This window comes from Panthera uncia, chromosome E3 (assembly GCF_023721935.1).
Source record: "Panthera uncia isolate 11264 chromosome E3, Puncia_PCG_1.0, whole genome shotgun sequence".
In the NCBI taxonomy this organism is placed as follows: domain Eukaryota; kingdom Metazoa; phylum Chordata; class Mammalia; order Carnivora; family Felidae; genus Panthera; species Panthera uncia.
The window spans coordinates 27,853,555-27,868,666 of NC_064815.1; the positions used below are offsets into that span (position 1 = coordinate 27,853,555).

The window sequence follows — 15,112 nt, forward strand, 5'->3', positions numbered from 1 at the left end:
TACCTGAGGGCGCGAATACGGAAGAAAACCGCGCCACTCGCCGACCCTTATTCCTGCGCGGGGAGCTCAGCTTCTCGGCCAGCGTACCTTCTAGGAAGCTCGGAGGCTTCGCAACTCTCTGGTCCGTTTAATAGATAAGGGGCCTCCGTCTCACGCACCCCTGGTCGAAGCCAATCAACTGCCGCAGAGGGTCCCGGTTGGGGCACGTGACTTTCAGGCCCCGCCCGGCCGGTTCCCGCCCAGCCAAGCAGTTCGGAATCTCTATCAAGAATCACCCGGAGGCTTTGAAAACTCTAACGGCGAGACCTTCCCCTCCCACACCAGTTGAAGCAGAATGCGTTAAGATGGGCCCTTGTGCAATTGCGTGGGTTTTTAAAAAATGTTTTATACATTTATTTGGGGGGGGGGGGAAGGGCAGAGAGAGAAGGAGAGAGAATCCCAAGCAGGCTTAATGCTGTCAGTGCAGAGCCAGATGCCAGGCTCCATAAACTGTGAGACCGTGACCCGAGCTGAAATCAAGAGTCCCAGGCTTAACTGAGCCTTTGAGGCGCCCTCAAATTGTGTATTTTTAAAAAGCTCCCCTTGTGAGTGTAATGTAGAGTGACCACCTTTTAATTTGTTTTTAAAAAAATATTTATTTTTGGCAGAACGCGAGCAGGGGAGGAGCAGAGAAAGAGGGAAACACAGAATCCAAAGCTGGCTCCGAGCTGTCAGCACAGAGCCCAACACAGGGCTTGAACCCACAGACCGTGAGATCATGACCTGAGACAAAGTCGGTCACGCAACCGTCTGAGCCACCCAGGCGCCACTAGAGTGACCACCTTTTTAGGGAGCCAACCCTGGACACAGTCCTACCAGACGAATAACATAGTATGTTGAATATAATGAATTATTATACATATCTGTGTTATTGCTGTAACATAAAAATATGAAGATAGGTATTTATCTGAAATTATGTTATTCAGAATTTACTTTTCTGTTACTTGAATGCTATTTAAACAAAGCAACATAGGACTAGTTAACAGTGGCAATTAGTTGTAATTGATAGTAGGACTAATCTTTGATAGGATTCTATGTTTAGTAAAGAAAAATAAATTAACAGTTTAAAAAAAAAAACACTCTTTGAGGTACTGTGTGAAATCCTGCCTTTAAGTCTTGATTTTCATGGGCCAAAACATTAGAGAGAGGGGGGAGAGAGAGAGAGGGACAGGGTGTTTGTTTTACCAGTATCATACGAGTTGTTTGACCAGGGACAAATTAGATAACTCCTCTGTATGTTACTTTCCATGCATGTAAAATGAAGAGATTAGTACCATGAATTTTATAGGGTTGTTCTGAGTAGTAGTACCCCCTTATCCTCTGTTTTGTTCTCCTCATTTTCAGCTCCCTGAGTCAATCATGGTCCAGAAACAGACGATCCTTCTGACATATCCTGAGAAGGTGGATAGTAGCCTAACGCTACCTCACAATGCCTACATAATACCCCTCACTTTATCTCATCATAGAAGCATTTTATCATCTCACATCATCACAAGAAGAAGGGTGAGTACAGTACAATGAGATATTTTTAGAGAGACCACATTCACATGACTCTTATTACTTATTCTAATTGTCCTATTTTATTGTTGTTAATCTCTTACCATACCTAATTTACAAGTGAAACTTTATCATAGATATGTATGTATAGGAAAAAACACAGTATATATAAGGTTTGGTACCATCCACACCTTTCAGGCATCACCTGAGGGTCTTAGAACGTATCTCCCCACAGGTAAGGGGGGAATACAGATAAAGGAGGGCCACTTTCTGCTTGTTCTCTACTGTATTGAATGAGTTAATATATGTAAGGTGCTTATAACAATGCCTGGCCACAGTAAATGTTCCTAAAGCATTAGGGAGAAAAACCTTCAGTATTCTAAACATCTTTAGATGAACACATATTCATTGACTCAGTGTTGTAGCAGTTCGAACTTCCAAGAGACAAGAGAATCAGGAAATACAATGAAATTCATTCATTCAGTTAATATTCTTTGAGGGCTTATAATGTGCCAGGCACTGTTTATTTCAAACATTACACATTAAAACATTATTCAAAGTATTTAAGGCTTGGTCCAGGCAAAGGGCAGCTGATCTCATACAGGAAAAACCAGTTGAGCTTTTGAAAAATTATGCTGTGCTAACGGAAGGACATTGGAGACTTGGAAGACTCAAATTCAGGAGTAGTTTCCCCTCTCAGGATATTTACTGACAGCTGAAGCTACATGGATCAGGAGGCCAAAGAACTATACTAAAATACTGGGAAAGGAACAGAAGAATTTTCAATGTCCCAGTGCTTGAGACAGAGACTACTACAGTGACGAGATTACTAACTGTAGGTCTTACAAGCAGTAGTTTCTATTGCTATTCTTTAAGCTCACTGATCCTTACACATATTGTTGTTGTTTTTATCTCTAGAAGTTCTTTTTCTTTTTATTACCTTGTATTTTTCTGTTATTACATTTATGTTCTTTTAAGTCTTTGAGGATATTCATAATTATTTTAAAGTCCTTGTCTCCCAACTCCATAATGTCTGTCATTTCTGGATCTGTTTCTATTTACTGATTATTTTCCTGGTTTTGGATTACATTTTCCTGCTTCTGTACATACCTATTAATTTTTTATCGGATGCTAGACATTATAAATTTTACATTGAGTGTCAGAGTTTGTTGTTTTCCTTTTTTTAAAAAAAATGTTTATTTATTTTTGAGAGAGAGAGGGAGAGACAGAGCATGAGCCAGGGCGGGGCAGAGAGAGAGGGAGACACAGAATCCAAAGCAGGCTCCAGGCTCTGAGCTGTCAGCACAGAGCCCGATGTGGGGCTTGAACCCACGAACCATGATATCATGACCTGAGACGAAGTTGGATGCCTAACTGACTGAGCCACCCAGCACCCCTGTTGTTTTCCTTTAAAACCATTGGAACCATATGATCCAGAAATCCATCTTCTGTAAATACCCCAAAGAAATTAAATCAGTGGTTTAAACAGATATTTGTACACCCATGTTCATAATAGCCTTATTCACAACAGCCAAAAGGCAGAAGCAAGCCAAGTTTCCTGGGCAGAGGAGTGGAAAAGCCAATTGTGGTGTATCCATACAATGGAATATTTTTCAGCCTTAATAGGAAGAAAATGCTGACAAATGCTACAACATGGGAAAACCTTGAGGACATTATGCTAAGTTAAAAAGGCCTGACACGCAAAGACAAACATTGTATGATTCCACTTTTGTGAAGTACCTAGAGTAGTCAAACTCATAGAGACAGATAGTAGAAGGGCTGAGGGGAGGGGGAAATGGAGAGTTGATGTTTAATGGGGACAGAGTTGCAGCTTGGGAAGAAGGACAGTGGTGATAGTTGCAGACAATGTGAATGTACTTAATGCCACTTAAAAATGATTGAAAAGCTAGGGGCACCTGAGTGGCTGAGTCAGTTGAGTGCCCGACTCTTGATTTCAGCTCAGGTCATGAGCCCAGGACCGTGGAATCAAGCCCTGCATCAGGCTCTGTGCTGAACGTGGAGCCTGCTTGGGATTCTCTCTCTCCCTCTGCCCTTCTCCCCTGCTCTCACTCTCTCTCTATATATATAAAATAAATTTTAAAATGGAAAAAAAAATTTTATTTTTAAAAGTGATTAAAAATTTAAATGTTATATATATTTTACAAGAATAAAAATATATTTTTTTCCTTTAAGACAGTTCAAATTATTTTCTGATCAGCTTGATTCTTTCAAGGTTTGTTTTGAAGCTTTGTAAAGATGAGTCACCCCCAAAAGAGTGTGACTTTGGCCTGAAAGTTTGAGCAAATCTGGATGTCCCCTAAGGCTAGTTACTGTACTTCTAGGAGTTCTGCTGAATGCCTCAGGTCAGAGTCCTCAGATTTCAACGTGAACATCTCCCAGCTCTGTGTGAACGCTGAGAACTATTCAGCTTACTGTTTCCTGTTGGTTCTTTGCCTGGCATTGATTCTATTAGGAACAGACTCAAGAGGACGCTTTATGGAAATTTCTAGAGATTTTCTCTGTGTAGCTTCTGGCTTCCTAGGATTCTGCCACCCAAACCCAGTTGCCTCTGCCTCCTTGAACTCAAATGTCTGTCTCCTCATCTTAGAGAACCTGCTATGGTCTGTATGGACTCTTCCTCCCCTGCACTGTCATAAAAGGTGCCTTTTTCGCAAGGATCACAGGTCTGTACTGCCTGTTGTCTCCGGTCTGAAAACATTTTTCATATGTTGTCTAGTTTTTTTTTTAATGTTTATTTATTTTTGAGAGAGAGAGAGAGAGAGAGAGCGAGGGTGCATGAGTGGGGGAGGGGTGGAAAGAGAGGGGGACAGAGAATCCCAAGCAGGCTTCATGCAGTCAGCACAGAGCCCAACATGGGGCTTGAACTCATGAACCATCAGACTATGACCTGAGCCAAAGTTGGACGTTCAACCAACTGAGCCACCCAGGTAGGTGCTCCTGTTCTCTCTAGTTTTATAGTTTTTTACATGAATTCAGTAAGTCCACTCTTACTAACTACATCATGGCCAGAAGAGGAAACTCTGTATAGTTTTAACATGCATTTATTTTCCTTCACATGCGCTTAAAATTTTCAGTATTTAAATTGTTAAAAAGAAACAACAGGCCCCAAATGGAGTCACTTGAGTTAAACCTGATGCCCACGGGCTGGGTCTGGGGACCCAGAGGGGGTCCCACAGGACCTGGCTGCGTGTAGGATGGAAATCAAGCGTGAGCCAGCAGGAAGTGAGAGCAGAGTTTATAGAAGGTGTAGAGACAGTGCAGAGATAGATAGTGTCCGGGCTACTCAGAAAGAAAAGGAGGGAGTCTCGTCTTTGTTTGGGGTCTGGGATTTTTACTGAGGACAGGGATCTGGTGCACGTGTCCCCTCAGGTATCCAGGAACTGGTTAGAGCAAAGACAAGGGCCCAGGTGTTATTCCTTGGAACAAAGGGGCCTTGGCATTAAGATGGCTAGTGCCATGGTCCAGAATGTACGTAGGATGGCTGTGGTGTCTAAATGAGGTATCTATCTGGTCAGATGGGGACCTCCAAATGTGGGGCGAAGATCAGGTGGAAGCCAATGGTGCAGGTGGTGAAAGAATTCACCTGAGGCAGAACAAAGGCAATAGAAGTTTATGGAACACACCGCAAGGGAGCAGCAGGCAGGTCATGTCTGCCATGAGGCAGTGGGTGGGGGCTGTTTTTAAAGCAGGAAGGTGAGGAGTTATGGCGATATATGGAATTTTCCCTTTTTTGGTAACTGTGCCTGGTTGTAAGTAACCCATTGGTCAGTTAGGGCCTATGGATATTTTGGGTCACCCAGTGGGCCTGTCTCTATTCAGCCAGGGAATCACTGTGGGCCCTTTCCACACCCCATCACTCAAGCCCGTTTGCCTAAAAGCAGCCACTACAATGGCTTCCTCTGGTCATTCTCACCTGATCTTTGCTTAGATGTTAAATAAATTCATTAATTCCTTGTCTCTTACAAGGAGGACAATCTAGGGGCACCTGGGTGGCTCGGTGGGTTGAACGTCTGACTTGATTTCAGCTCAGGTCATGATCTCACGGTTGGCAGGATCGAGCCCTGAGTCCTGGCTGTGTGCTAACAGCGCAGAGCCTGCTTGGGATTCTCTCTCTCCCTCTCTCTGCCCCTTGCCCCACCCCCTCATAAATAAATAAATAAATAAATAAATAAAGACATAAATAAATAAATAAATAAATAAAATTTTAAAAATCCAAGGAGGACATTCTTAGACATGTGTGGAGTGGGGTGGGGGCACAGGTCCTAATAAGAATAGAAGCAGAAAAAGGAGCAAAAAACCATATTTCTATGGAGTCCTTCAGTTTCCCTATCTCAAACCCATCACACCATGCCAAGATTTAATACCTGACATGGTTACAGTTTCGACCTTCCCTAGGTATGTAATCCTAACTGGTCAGTCCGGAATTTTTTGGTCAGCACCACTGAGGCAATGCTCCTAATGGCTCTACTGTCCCCCAAAGGAAGGTTACCTTGCCAGATGATTTATTTTTCTATCTATGACTTCCTTGTTGTACACTCTCTCTGCCTTTTTAAAAAACCTTTCCTGCTGGGGGCTTCTGGGTGGCTCAGTCAGTTAAGTGCCTCACTTCAACTCAGGTCATGATCTTGCGGTCCATGAGTTTGAGCCCTGCATCGGGCTCTGTGCTGACAGCTCAGAGCCTGGAGTCTGCTTCGGATTCTCTGTCTCCTTCTCTCTCTGACCCTCCCCTGCTTTCTCTCTGTCTCTCAAAAATAAATAAATGTTAAAAAAAGTAAAATAAATAAAAACACAAACCTTTCCTTCTGTAGCCCTCTGGAGTTCCATTCTAGTGCTGGATGGGATGCTACCTGATTCATGAATCATTCAATAAAGCCAATTCAGTCTTTAAATTTATTCCACTGCATTTCTTCTTACAGTTTCATTTGAATTTTGTGACTGAACTATGATTGTACGTGAATATTTTCCTCTTGGTGTATAGACATTGTATTTTGGATTTTGAGACATAATTAGAAATATTTCTCTATTCCCAAATTAAAAATGAATTCACTATGATTTTGGTTTCTTCTTCTTCCTCTCCACACCCTCCTCATCCTTCCCCTCCTCATTGTTCTCCCCTTGTACTTCTTTTTTTTTTTTTAAGTTTATTTATTTATTTTGAGAGAGAGCATAATGAACACATGCAAGCGGGGGAGGGGCAGAGAGAGGGAGAGAGAATCCCAAGGAGGCTCCGCACTGACAGAGCAGATCCTGATGCAGGATCAAACTCATGATCCTTGAGATCATGACTTGAGCCTGAGATCATGACCTGAGTCAAAATCAAGAGTAGGATGCTTAACCAACTGAGCCACCCAGGTGACCCTGCTTATTTATTTTTTTACATGAGTTCTAGAATTCATAAATACAGCTGCAGGGAAAAAAAACTACTTATACTGGTATCATGCTAACATTGTAAATTAACTTAGGGATGTTTATATCCTAGTTCTCCTCCTCCATTAGGTCCTTGGATGAGCCTTGGGACCTCAGTTTTCCTGCTTGTCTCTTGCATTGGTAGGACTTGTGTCCCTGTTTCTGCCTTTTGCTTCCATTCTTATTCATCTCGGACTAGGCAGAACACACTGTGTCTAGCTTTAAACCAAGTTCTCTGGGGTTCTGACTCCCTTATGTGGTTCCTGCCAGCCACTTCCTGTCTATGCTGGCATATACATTATGTTATTTCTCTTGTGAAATCTGAAAGAATCTCATTTCATTACGTGCAACTTTGACAAAAGCCTCATCCAGACTCTCTCCCATCCCTCAGACTGGACCCTCCTGGTATGAGGTGACAGAAAATACATCAGTCTGTGTCCGCCAGTACCTGGCACTTTAAAGCCCCTGTAATTCCCTGAGTGATCATAGCATCAGGAGCATCTCTTATTCTAATATTTGTTTTTGACCTCATCCCTGACACAGGACTTTTAAAACCCTTGTAGATTCCTGGGGGCCCCGGGTGGTTCAGTCGGTTAAACATGTGACTCTTGATTTTGGCTCAGGTCATGATCTCATGGTTCATGGATTCAAGCCCCACGTTGGGCTCTACACTGACAGCATAGAGCCTGGGTGGGATTCTCTCTTTCCCTCTGTCTCTGCCCCTCCCCTGCTCGCACACTCTGTCTCTCTCAAAATAAACCTAAAAAAAAATTTTTTTTAAACCCCTATAAATTCCTAATGGTAAAAGTACTGGGAGCATCTTTTGATCTACTGAGGTGACTCTGGGTGGGTTCTTAGGTGCCTCCTGGATGGGCCACAGTCACCAGGAAGACCAAGGCCATGATGAGAAGCTTGGAATTTTCAGTCCTGCCCCTCACTTCTCCAGAGAGGGCAGAGGGCCTAGAAATGGAGTTAATAATTGATCATACCTGTGTGAGGAAGCCCCCATAAAACCCCAATAGTATGGATTTGGGACCTTCCAAATTGGTGAATACATCCACACCAGCAGCATTGTGACATATCCCAACTCCATGGGGACAGAAGCTTCTGTGCTCTGGACCCTCCCAGACCTCACCCTGTGTATCTACCTCTTCATCTGGCTATTTATCTGTATCCTTTATCGTATATATATTTAAATGTTTTATTTACTTTTGAGAGAGAGAGTGCCAGTAGGGGAAGGGCTGAGAGAGGGGGACAGAGGATCGGAAGTGGGCTCCACGCTAATGGCAGCAAGCCCGGTATGAGGCTCAGACTCAAGAACCACGAGATCATGACCTGAGCTGATGTCAGACACTCAACCAACTGAGCTACCCAGGTGCCCCTATCATATTTTTTTAATAAACTGGTAAATGTAAGGAAGTGCTTCCCTGAATTCTGTGAGCTGTTCTAACAAACTAAACAAACCGGAGGAGGAAGTTGTGGGAACTTGTAGTTTGTAGCCAACTTGGACAGAAGTTGTGGGTAACCTGGGGACCTACTACTTGTGACTGGCATTGAAAGTAGGGTGAGGGTGGGGCGCCTGGGTGGCTCAGTCGGTTGAGCGTCCGACTTCAGCTCAGGTCACGATCTCACGGTTTGTGAGTGCAAGCCCCGCGTCAGGCTCTGGGCTGATGGCTCAGAGCCTGGAGCCTGCTTCTGATTCTGTGTCTCCCTCTCTCTCTGCCCCTCCCCCATTCATGCTCTGTCTCTCTCTGTCTCAAAACTAAATAAACGTTAAAAAAAAAATTTGAAAGTAGGGTGAGGGCAAATAAATAAGTAAACTTAAAAAAAAAAAAACAACAACTATGTTCCTCCTTCTCACCATTCATAGCCCCAGTACTCTCAATCTTTCCTGGAATTAGAGGGCAAAAATGGAGCTTAACTGGGATAAACAGAGATTCTACTTTATCTATTTTCTCTCTTTTTTTTAAGAAACTTTTTTCAAAGTTTATTTATTTTGACAGAGAGAGAGAGAGAGAGCACAAGTGGGGGAGGGTCAGAGAGAAGTAGAGACAGAATCCCAAGCAGACTGTGCAATATCAGTGCAGAGCCCGATGCGGAGCTCGAACTCACAAACGGTGAGACCATGACCTCAGCCGAGATCAAGACTCGGATGCTTCACTGACTGTGCCAGCCAGGCGCCCCATTATTTTCTCTTTAATGTATGAAATCACCCACACTGAAGACATGCCTGGATCCAAAACACAGTCTGCCAAGTTAAAGTGTGTTATTAAGGAAAATACATTATTTGAGGAATATCCAATAGAACTGCATGAGACAGGTCAATAATTCTATACCATGAAGCTTTCTTTTTTTAATTTCTTTTTTTTTAATTTTTTTTTAACGTTTTATTTATTGTTGAGACAGGGAGAGACAGAGCATGAACAGGGGAGGGTTAGAGAGAGGGAGACACAGAATCTGAAACAGGCTCCAGGCTCTGAGCTGTCAGCACAGAGCCCGACGCGGGGCTCGAACTCATGGATGGAGAGATCATGACCTGAGCCAAAGTCGGCCGCTCAACCGACTGAGCCACCCAGGCACCCCTACCATGAAGCTTTCTTAGCAATGAAAATCCAGTATGGACTAGAGGCTATGGCCTTACCTAGATTGATAGTCATTTGTGCTATGTATCTTTTTTTTTTTTTTTTTAAGTAGGCTCCATGCCCATTGTGGTGCTTGAACTCGCGACCCTGGGATCAAGAGTCAGATGCTCCACCGACTGAACCAGCCAGGAGCCCCTGTCCTATGTATTTTTCCACACACTCGGTCATCATATTTTTACAAATTGACACTTTTAAGTGTCCATGGGAACATTCTCTTATGCCTCATGTAGTGGCCATGAGGACATGCCTTGTGAACCTTTGCTACAGGGAACAATTGGCTGAGGTCCTAACTGCCTCAACACATGCCTCCCAGGTGCTGCTCCCTGGCACTGAGTGTGTGTGGACCCTCTAGCAGACCATCCTTGGAAGGTATAGGACTCTTCTTCAGCTGACATTGGCTCGAGATTCCCCGAGGACTTTGCTGAATTTTCCTTAAACTGCAGGGCGGCATCATGCTTCCACTGACCATTCCCCTCTCCTTCCCGTGGGGTAGTCTTGCATCTTGGGCTCTCGCCAGCTTTAAAAACTCCCACCTTATTTCCTTTCTCACAGGCGTGTCTCCTGATAAAATCCTTGCATGTTTCATCACATCTTGGCATCTGCTTCTTGGAGGACCTGGACTAACATCACAGAAAGAGCAATTTTCCAAAAGCCCACACTCGCAAAAGGAAAAGTCTAAGCTATTCCATGTACCGTTAGCCTGTTCTCTACTCTGTGGGGAGACTGAAAGCTGAATCATGTCTATTTCCACATAATAAGAGGAACTCTTGGTCCTGGATGATGGAATTATTCCCCTAGTTTCACCCCCTTTCACCTCGGGCACCATCAAGCCAGTGCATAGCAGGGAAGACTATTTACTGACTCCTGTCCTTCCAGGAGTAGTATATTGTTGAATTTGACGGACCAGAAGAGGGAACTGGCTTATTTGCTACCATCATGAGAATTCAGGTTAATTTTGCTATTACAATCCCATCATCACACTCTTGCAAACCAGGGGATAAGAGCAGCCAATGAGTATGCTGGAAAGAACAGATACTGTCTCCTAATATTGAGTAATCTCTTTGAAGCCTGATTGTTTAGTTTCTCACTCGCCAGAGTTAGACGGCTCTGTCCTTTGCACATGCCCCATTTTTAGAGGGCCTACTTCCATTACCCCAAGAACTGAGGTCTTAAAGAATATGGGCAATGCTATAGACAGCAGTGTTAGGTACTGTAAGTCTGCACCAACGCACTCATGAACTGTTTTGTAGATGCTCCGTTTGTGTGCCAAATTTGACCTCTCCGGTGTCCATGCTAATTAGTCTTGACCAGGCCACTTAGATCCAAAATCCTCTTTCCAAGATGTTTTATGTTGCAATTCTTCATCTCAGGGTCATGAGTTCAAGCTCCACATTGGGCGTGGAGATTACTTAAACAAATAAATAAACTTTAAAAAAATGTCTTTATGAACATGTTCTCTTTGTACCTGAGAGGATGCATTTGATTAGGGATTCTGAGAAGCCTGGGATTATGATTTTGGATCTAAAGATGCCGATAATCTGGGACAAGTTAACTTCATTTTCCTGGACGTTGCTTCTAATTCATATCTTCCCCCTTATATCACTCACTGGGAGTCTCTCATAGATGTGGGGAAACCTCATGTTGTTAAGAAACATCACAATGGGGGCGCCTGGGTGGCTCAGTCGGTTGGCGGCCGACTTCGGCTCAGGTCATGATCTCGCGGTCTGTGAGTTCGAGCCCCACGTCGGGCTCTGTGCTGACAGCTCGGAGCCTGGAGCCTGTTTCAGATTTTGTGTCTCCCTCTCTCTGACCCTCCCCCGCTCATGCTCTGTCTCAAAAATAAATAAACGTTAAAAAATTAAAAAAAAAACAAAACAAAACAAAAATCACAATGACCTTTGAGGTCGATACCCTGAGCAGTTCCTTGTTGTATTCTATGTTCTCCCAGGACTTGGAGGTGGGAATGATAATTAGGAATTTCTTATAGGCTCCCACTTTGTCCAGCTCAGTGATCAACAGAGAGCTACCCTGGATTCCCAAATCATCATCTTGAGTCACAATGCCCACTCAGATCCATTTAAAGTAGGGTCATTCCCTGGGCCCAGGATTGGTCACTAGTGTCCTCTGCAGAAAAGGAGTCTCATTACTGAGACAGACTCCAGTGGGTACATAACTGACCCAGAAAGTGAACACATCTTTTTCATAAATCAGAAGCGAATCCTGACAGAAGCGTATAGAAGGAATACTGAAACCTATCCTTACACTTAAAGTTTTGACATGTATGATGATGTTTCTATACCAAATCATAACATACATGTAAATTGTTCTCTCCAGTTTATTTACTTTCTAAATAAAGGTGGGGCAATTCTCAGCCCTTGGAAATAATTTCTCCCTAAACTCCTGGGCAGAGGAGGCAATGTAATCTAGGTTCAACTAGAGCAGACCTCTTAGAGTTTAATTCCCAACATTAAAGGCAAATGTATCCCTGATATTAAGGAACAGCCGGTTCTTTTGTTTGGCTACTTTCTGTATTGTATTTAAATACACATTTAAAGTAAACAAATCTAGGGGCGCCTGGGTAGCTCAATCAGTTGAGTGTCCAACTCTTGATTTCAGCTCAGGTCATGGTCCCAGAGTCAAGGGATCAAACCCCACCTCAGGCTCTGTGCTGGGCATGGAGCCTGCTTGAGATTCTCTTTGTCTCTCTCTCTCTTTCTCTCTCCCATTATCTCTCTCTCCCTCTCCTGCTGCCCCTCTCCCCTGCTAGCACTCTCTAAAATAAAGTAAAAACAAAATAAACAAATCTAAAAAGAAAATAATAAAGCAAATAAATCTTATTTTGTATTCTTGATAGTCCAGGGATGGACTAACCAATTTACAGAGAAATTACAGTTTAAGAAAAAACCAGAGCATTTATGAAATGACTAAAATAGCTTCAGAGCAGCTAACACAGCTTTGCATTAAAAGTCATCTCTTGATTCAAACTACATGATTGGAATCGATAGATTTCCCCATTGTTTCTATTGCACTATAGCAATGCCTTTGCCCCTTGACAATCAGACATGTAGCTAATGTGGTTCCACATCCCTCAGATTGTATCCCTTCCTCCCATAGACCTGCCTAAGAGGAAAGCGGTGGTCGTAATCAGGAGTGCAGAGGGAGGGCATTTCCAGGGCTGTTGTAGTTTCTCACAAGATCTAAAACAGTGAGGGTAGGTGCACATGATGTTGAAGCTGAAACAATTATTATGATTATGATTTTATAAATTTGGAACAGCTACATCCCCAGAAATTCTGGGCAACTGGTGTTCTACCGTATGATATTTCACCATTGTCATCCCTGTGCTTAGGAAAAAGAAAAAAACTCATTAGATAACCAAGCCCCCCAAATAAAGTCCCTATTTTTTTTTAATGTTTATTTTTGAGAGAGACAGACAGAGCATGAGCAGGGGAGGGGTAGAGAGAGAGGGAAACTCAGAATCTGAAGCAGGTTCCAGGCTCCTAGCTGTCAGCAACAAAGCCCAATGCAGGGCTCGAACTCATGAACTGTGAGATCATGACCTGAGCTGAAGTCGGACGCTCAACTGACTGAACCACCCCGGTGCCTCTAAAGTCCCTATTTCTTATCCTAATGTCCAGGATCCTCTCAGTATGAATCATGCCTTTTCTGTCAAAATCCAGTCAAACCAGTTATCTTATTATTTCCCAAATATCCTATTTACTGTGAAAATACACCTTAGGTGGAGGATAGGTTCTGAATTTAGATGGTGAGATGAATCAAATGACTTCACAAGTATTCCTGTAAAATCCTTTACCTTATCCAAAATATGTGATTTTGCATGAACACTTGTACACAGCAAATATGTATATATGTAAAATATATGCAGTAATGTACAGTATATCATTCTCGAGGGGGACTATACTCAAATCATTTAAGTTATTTACTACTCAGCTGTTTTCAGCAAATACGTGAAGATTCTAGGCTCTAGCTAGCTTGAACATCTTCCTGTTCATCAATATCTTGTTCTCTTGTAGAACAGTTTAATTATTTCCTTGAACTTCGTTTTGGTGTTTTCCCATGGCTCTCAGTTAATTCCCATGAGTCTCAAAACTTTTCATTTCTTCCTTGAAACTGTGAACAAAGTTATCACCAGCCACTTTTCTGGTTATCTGAATGATGCATTTTATTTCTTCAGCAATGGTTGAGAATCCCTTAAAATCATTCATGTATTTTTATTTTATTATTTTTTTCTTGAGGGAGAGCACAAATGGGGGAAGAGGAGCAGAGAGAGAGAGAGAGAGAGAGAGAGAGAGAATCTCAAGCAGGCTCCATACTCAGTGTGGAGCTCAACGCAAGGCTCCATCCCACAACCCTGGGATCATGACCAAAGCCGAAATCAAGAGTCGGACACTTAACCGACTGAGCCACCTAGGTGCCCTGCCCCTCATGTATTTTTATTAAAAGTTTATATAATGACCAAAACTAATAGGTAATATCTTGCATTTATTGAGGATTTCCCTGTGTTCCAGGGACTATCTCATGCGCTTTACATGAATTAATTTACAGCATCCACATAACAACTCTGTGAAGTAGGTGCTATTGTTTTTCTCATTGTACTGATGAGGAAACAGGGTCACGGGAAAATGTTTGCTGAATGAGGAGGAATGCCTGTGTGCTCCTTTACATTTTGAGGGGGACTGCACTGTGACTTTGGGTTGAAACTGCAAGGAGGTTGTTCAGATTGGTGGGTAAAGGGTGATAAAATGAAAATGAGCTTTTTAATCACTCACCTGAGTTAATCTGTATAGTTCCAGCAATCTTGCCATGGGTATGTATGGACAGTGCCGACTGAGGTCCCCAGGTGGAGCAGGGATAGGAGCGTGAGCTCAGCAACTGAAGTTGGATATTGGGTTTTTGGACCCTGTCAGGAGGCATGTGGTTCCCTGAAGGGCCCCTGAGATGAAGCTTCCAGACCTCCAGATGGAAAATCCTAGAGTGAGATTCGGTAACCGATGGATGTCTCTGTTGATTTCCTCAGTCACAAAGAAGAAAACCCAAATTGCCCAGTAACACCAAGCTGTGATTCTTAGTAAACAACAACAACAACAACAACAACAACAACAACAAAAATACAAATCAAGTTTTAGAATTTCCTAAAACCTACTCATATCTTTACAGTCTTTTAATGAGGTTTTTTTTAAATGTTTTTGTTTATTTTTGAGACAGAAAGCATGAGTTGGGGAGGGGCAGAGAGAGAGGGGGAGACAGGAATCAAAGAGGGCTCTGCGCTGACAGCAGAGAGCCCAACTCGGGGCTCGAACTTACCAGCTGTGAGATCATGACCTGAGACGAAGTCAGACACCCATTCTACTGAGCCACCCAAGTGCCCCATGAGTCTTTAAAGAAATATGTCCACAAAGAGTCTTTGCTTTCTTTGGGCGTGATGACAATCACTGAATCTCCTCCATTCCAGCTCTCCAGTCCAGATGATCCCGTCTAATGTGTTC

General features: G+C 43.0%; 1 long non-coding RNA gene across 1 annotated transcript; it reads left to right on the plus strand.

Annotated features, from left to right (window-relative positions):
- The first annotated feature begins 3 nt into the window (after positions 1-3).
- Positions 4-11,446, plus strand: LOC125928580 (uncharacterized). The gene is made up of 3 exons (XR_007459706.1): positions 4-364; positions 1,384-1,542; positions 10,158-11,446. It is a non-coding gene; the product is annotated as an uncharacterized LOC125928580 (long non-coding RNA).
- The last annotated feature ends 3,666 nt before the right edge of the window (positions 11,447-15,112 follow it).